Genomic DNA, 6,293 nt, shown 5'->3' with positions numbered 1-6,293 from the left:
CGTAATGGTCGATCTCCCTACATATAAGGTCGTAATCGTTGCACACCATGGTTAGGTAACCATTTGCCTCGTATTGTGTGAGTAACGCCTCTTGTTTTGAGGATAATACGCCGTTACCCTTAGGCGTCTTCAACTCCAGGCATAACCCATTATGTTTTTTATGTGCATTAAGGACTAAGATGTCGGGTTGCCCCGCCTGATACCCTTTCTGCCAACATACTATCCTTTTGCTAGCTGAGTCCTGTAGTTCTCCAAGACCTGGTGCGAGCAGTAGGATAGGGTGGAATCGACGTATGTAGTTTACGACCTTCTTATGCAGGTCAAATTCATTTTCTATTTTGAATACCAACTTGTTAGGACTGTCAAAGCGTTTGTCCATTGCATATTTACCTGTTTTCCTGAGGGTAGGGAGAACTTCCTCTAAGACCCAATCCTGGAATGTCTCTGCCGTTGGCATCTTAGAGCTAAATATCAACTGATACAACCCAGATTCAGTTACGTACAGGGAATTAGGCTGTGAATGAGAGGGGAGGCGATTCACCTCCACTCTAAGTTCGCTAAGCTTTACCTTGTATTTATCGCAAACATGCGCCTTAATTGCATCTTTTGGACGTTCGTAACCCAACGCAGCCGCCACTTCCTTTGCTTTGAAATAAAGTTTATCGCCTTGCACTATGCATTGCAGTTTAGTTTCATTGTTTTCAAATACGCGAAGCATTATATACGTAAGGGATATTTCATTCTTTTTTTTTTTTTTGGATGAGGGAGCGCAGCGCATCAATACGCAACGCTCTTTAGCTGATTCATTTCTACGCTCAGTTGCGCGTCTGAGACTACGAAGATATACGCGTTGATCTTAGTAGTGTCGCTGGCATGTTTGGTGCGCTTGATCTCCAACGTAATACCGTCCTGGGTATTTACCAGCCGCAATCCCTGACCATGTAGGTCTTCGTCGTTTGTCGTGCGCATGTCGATCCACAGCGCGTACTTATCCTTAAAGAATTTCTTTGGACTAATTTGATCGCCAAACTTACGCGCGACTTCCCGGTACATGTCCTCAGGCTTTATCCCTTGTGAGTAAACCTTATTAGGTACTCCGTTAATGCTAACGCCTACGTTAGTGATGTTAGGATTAAAGAATGCCTCAGAGTCACGCAATCCTGCCGTGTATGTCTTTGCGAACAGCAACATTATCCCTGTAAGGCTGCGTCTGGGTAGGTTAATGCTTTGGTTGATGACCTCTTCGACGTTGTTCGTGAAGCTAAAGGTCTTGTACATCACGACGTGATCGTAAAGGAAAGCCTTCCCAGCGCTGTATTCCATGCCAGCGCTACGAGCCAGCTCTTCGCTGTGTACCGTCTCGTACTGCAGCTCCAAGTTCTTGATGAAATAAGGATCCACAGCTGATGAACTTACATCTTTTCCTTGCAGGACGTTCGTAGTATCTGCTAGGGTCACTTCGAACTGCAGTTCGCTTAGCTGCCTTGGGTAGTATGCACCGTGGTTCGTGATAATTTCGAAATCTAATGGAACGACATATTTAGTACCATAAGCAGTCTTTATTTCGTCTTCTCCTGAGGCGCCAGAGGTTGCGCTTCTTACTTTGCGTATGGCTGCGCTTGCTATTCCCTGCTCTATCCTTTGCGCGCGGTCAAATGCAGTCAACCATAAGTCTTTGTACGTGGTATACAAATCATACCTGTTTAAGTCCAGCAAGGATTCCCCGGCGAACTTTACGCGTATTTTGGAAACAAGGTTTCTACCTGCATTATTGACGACGTAACGCGCGTCTGCGGTATCTGGCTGTATTGCTAGGTTAAACCTTAGTGCTAGGGTACCAGGAACCAACACTAGGTTATCCGTTAGGCGGGGCACGCCTACATACAGCGTCTCACCTGGCTTAGCGCTAGAAGGCGTGAATGTAACCCGGTGAAAGGTGCGTTCTGCTTTCAGTCCGCCAACCTGCTTAGGTAATACGTTGGGGTTTAACTTTGAGCTTATCATATATAATGGAAGTAGAAGGTGATTTTGATCCCCTTACCGAAGAAGGTCAAGTCGACATTAACGACGAAGAATACGACGCATGGACTAAAGGCGCGGAAACCGACCCCCTAATCTACGACATGGCTCTAGAAAACAAGTATGGTAATAGATGGAAAAGCTTCAAGGCCGCCTTGAATCGCATGTGGCAATCAAAAAACCACGGCAGCCCCGTCCCTGAGTACTTGGAGCTTCAAAACATAGAGCAGCCTGAGGCAGCCGCGCGGGAAACTGTAGAGTGGGCAACGCAAGAGCTAACGCAGCGCTATTCCCACTTCGAGGCCGACGACGTAAGGCTCACAGAACGCGGAAACAAAGTCCTCATAAGCGTCCAAGACTTGAGATTTCCTGACAAAGACCGCTGGACGAAACCGCAACCCCTTTTCGACGACAATGGTGAAGTTAGGGGTGACGTGGCAAGATTAAAAGGCTTTCAACTAGCTACCCGAAGCGCGTTAGAAAGGTTGGCAGCCTTGAATGAAAAGGTTGCGTTAGAAAAACGCGTCGAGGAACTGCAAGAAACGTTGGAAGAAAGGGAGGCAGATTACATGAGGCAAAACCGACTACTTCTCGATGCTCAAAAGAGAGAAGTTGATGACAAAACCCAAAGAATAATAGAAATTAGAGGACAAAGAGACAATGCCCTACGCGATAGAGACCAAGCCCAAAGGGCTTTCGACCTCACCTTACAGGAGTTAGACCTGACAAAAGAGGAAGCTAAAAACTTGCATATCACCATATCCGGCTCTTTGGAGGAACGGCGGCAGTTGGTTGCCGAAATCAACACTAAAGAGGAGCAAATCCGGCAAAGAGATCAGGCTATCGAAGACCTGGAGGGGCAAATAGAGCGGCAGCAAGAAGTAATCGAGGACCAAACTCGTACCGAGGAAGAAAGGGAAGCAGCTCAAAAGGAAGTGGAGGCCCTTGAAATACGCCTTGCGGAATTACAAGCGCAAAAGGAAAACCTGGAAAAAGAGCTGGGGCTTACCACCAAGGAAAAGGTAAAAAGAGCCCTTTTGAAGTATGGCGTTCCGCTGGCGTTTGCGGTCGCTATTAGCACCGTAGTAGGAGTTATCCTATCCGCGCTTAAAGCTACAGGCGCGGGCGTAAAGAAATTAGGCAATGGACTAACGGACTTAGGAAAAAAGATGGCAGCCGGTCTTCCTGGGCTGCTGGGTTCGGTTGTTTCCTTGGCACTTAGGGCCGGCGGCGAACTGTTGAAGTTCGTGGGCAACAACATTTGGATCTTGGTTGTCGCTATTGGAGTGGTACTCCTGAAGAAGATGAGGGGTTGATCTTATCCTTGTGTATTACTGGTGGCTTATCGTCGTCGGGCGCCCGAGGCGGCCTCGACTGGGGATAAGTAAAGATAGTATTCGCACCGCCTTGATAATGCGGAACTAGCGGCAACACACTCATGGTGCTAATGGGCTTATGACTCCAAGCTGCATCGTCAATGCCAGTAGAAATCGACGTTGTGCCATTTATGGTGGCCCTACCATTTTTTGTTCCATCGCTACTGCCGCCATCGGGGTAAATTTGTAACTTAGCATGCTTACAATTGACCACCATATGAAACGTAGTCGGATAAAGTACCTCACCGCTAAACATAAATGGCTGCGCCGAGAAATGAGCAACCCTCCGATTATTAGTCGAAGTTCTATAAGGAAATAAAGGCTCATCATTCTCATCAACCAACCTAAACCCTACGTTTGCGGCCACCCCCGTAGCAATCTCAATAGTAAGAACAATTAACGCAATGCCCCCAACTTCGACCCATATCCCAGTATCAAACCAACCGGGATCTGCATATATTTTTTCCTCTAAGTAGTGAGCATAATGGGTTTCCTTTCGATGCGGATTCATATATTTCAGGGAATAAATTCCCTTCTAGAGACTTATTACCGTCAAAGTGCTTATGGTCATGTGGTTATAATCCTTATTCCTTTGATCCTCCGTGCTATTCATGCAAACGCTTCCGGTGTCGTCTACGCGTATTTGCAGCTTTACCTTCCCATGGCAATCGGCCACCATGTGGAAAGTCCAAACCGATAGATTCTCAGCGCTATTCGTTGGCGGCTCTGTGGAAAAATGCACAGGCTCCCTGTTGTTTGTCTTCGCGCGCATAGGCTGCAGTACGCCATTCTCATCCAGGAACCTAAAGCCGACGTTGGCGTGACTGCTTGTACCAATGCAAATACTACAAAGGATCAATTTCTTTCCTGAGTAATTCAAATTTACGGACATCCCCGCGACATCAACCCAAGAGCTCTGAGTGTATTTTTTCTCGCCTGTGTAAGTCGTATAAACACAATCTACTCCAGCTACGTAGGGGTTGTTCATCGCCATATATAATAACTCAGACCAACGCCTGCAGCTGCTAGCCCGGCTTTTAGTAAGTTATGGTCATATTCCTCGGGTATCGTAGGCAGGACCTTCTTCTTTACGTTCTTTGGTGCGGGCTTTTCTACGTGCTCCTTCTTAGGCTTCTCCACGAAATGGGGGATGCTTCTAAGAGTGTCAGAGTTCACGTCGTTCACCCCAAACTTCATGTCCTTGGTAGCTCGTTGAAGTTTGTTGTTGTATCCTACTACAGAACCAGTATTTATAGATAAATTACTAGGCATTAACCAACAACCCGGGGCTACTGCGTAGTCCAGTCGGGCCTTAGAATTTTGTATAGCTAGTTGGTAACGCTGTACGCCCTTGCTAATGTCGCCCTCCAAAATCGAACTTTCGAATAGAATCAAAGCTTCGGCTCGCGTCTCTTCTGCGGCGCCGGTATTCCCCACTATACTCGATCGGGTGTTTACCTGAGCTCCAAGGATGGAATACACGTAAGCTTCTATGCTGCGGTTCAAACGGGCAAGGCCGGCTTTGGTTAGTCCTTTACCTTCTGGGGGTATGAAATTAAGATATTGCTTTGTTTGCTCGTCGTTGGTAATTTTGATAATCAGTGGATTAGCCCCTGCATACTTACCGCCCTCGTCTTTGAACAAAGGTCCGTCTCTAACTTCCTTAGTGGTCTTAGCGTTTGGTTCAAAGAAGGTGCTACTGTCGTGAGTTTCTTTGTGATACCCAGTGTTCCATCGTAGATTCAACGCATGAACTTCCTTATCACTTAGCTCGTGTCCACCAATCCCCCAATAAGCCCAAATATGCCCCAGACCATTGTTAGCGCCGGCAGTGCATCGGAAATCCTTCCCTACAACGTCAAACTCCTTACAAAGTCTGTCATAAGCCGGCACGCTGTATTTATTATCTCTTGGATAAAACGTGGCATCTCCCGGCAGCGCAATAACACCCATTTCATGCAGTATTCTTCTAACCGTGAAGTGAAAATGAAACATAAATATTGAATTCTTCATCAAGCTTGCGCTTACACCACAGCCGCTAGTGGCACACCAAACTGCAAAGTTTAGTTGCTGCGGCCAATAACGCATGTTAGGACCGCTTAACCATTCATGAGATTCCTTAGCGGTGGTATGAACAATGGGCACGTTTTTGAAGATATCTCGCACCTTTAACAGAAAGGAATGATCGTTAGAGACCCGCATGTTCAACATTAGGTCCAAACTTGGGTGTTCATCAAATGACATCGCGGGTATTGGATAAGTACTGGTACCAAGCAATAATTCCTTTGACCAACTGGGTTCAACATGCGTTGACGCTGGCGTTGGCTTATGCATTGGCGAATGCTTCAGTTGATCGTCTATTTGATTAACCAGCGTAGGCTTCAAATCCTCGTTGCTGTACATCCTAGAGCCGTTATAGTAAATACCATCGGGTCTTCTTTCGAACTTACTGGGGTCTGCATGTGGAAACATCTTCCTAAATGCTCTCCAATTCCAGTAATCCCGGTTGTCGTGATGTGGCTGCTCCTCAATATCATTCCCAAAAGCGTCGTACATTAGTATATATAATGGATGTTATACCATCAGCACCTCCACTTTATCCTGAACTTCCTAAGGAACCTAACGAATTAAACGCTGAAAACTTTAGGCTCAACAAAGCAAATTTAATCCTGGCTTACTTGGAAGGGCAGGCAAAACACTACGAAAAAGTTAGGAAGAAATACGTCAGAGCCCGTAGCACGCTACATAAGATTGCGATAACTTCAGGATCCATATCTGTTGTGTTAACGGGCTCCGGCGTTGCTACTTCGCTTACTGGGCCGGGAATAATCGTTGGAGTTCCTTTGGCCAGCGTTGGGGCAGCCTGTGGTATTATTTCGGCTGTTGCTACGGGCATTA

The sequence above is a fragment of the Actinia tenebrosa genome, unplaced genomic scaffold (genome assembly GCF_029948245.1).
Source record: "Actinia tenebrosa isolate PJP-AT-01 unplaced genomic scaffold, QUT_ActTen_1.0 PGA_scaffold5__44_contigs__length_20552954, whole genome shotgun sequence".
Taxonomy (NCBI): Eukaryota; Metazoa; Cnidaria; class Anthozoa; order Actiniaria; family Actiniidae; genus Actinia; species Actinia tenebrosa.
Note: the sequence above shows the minus strand (reverse complement) of the source record.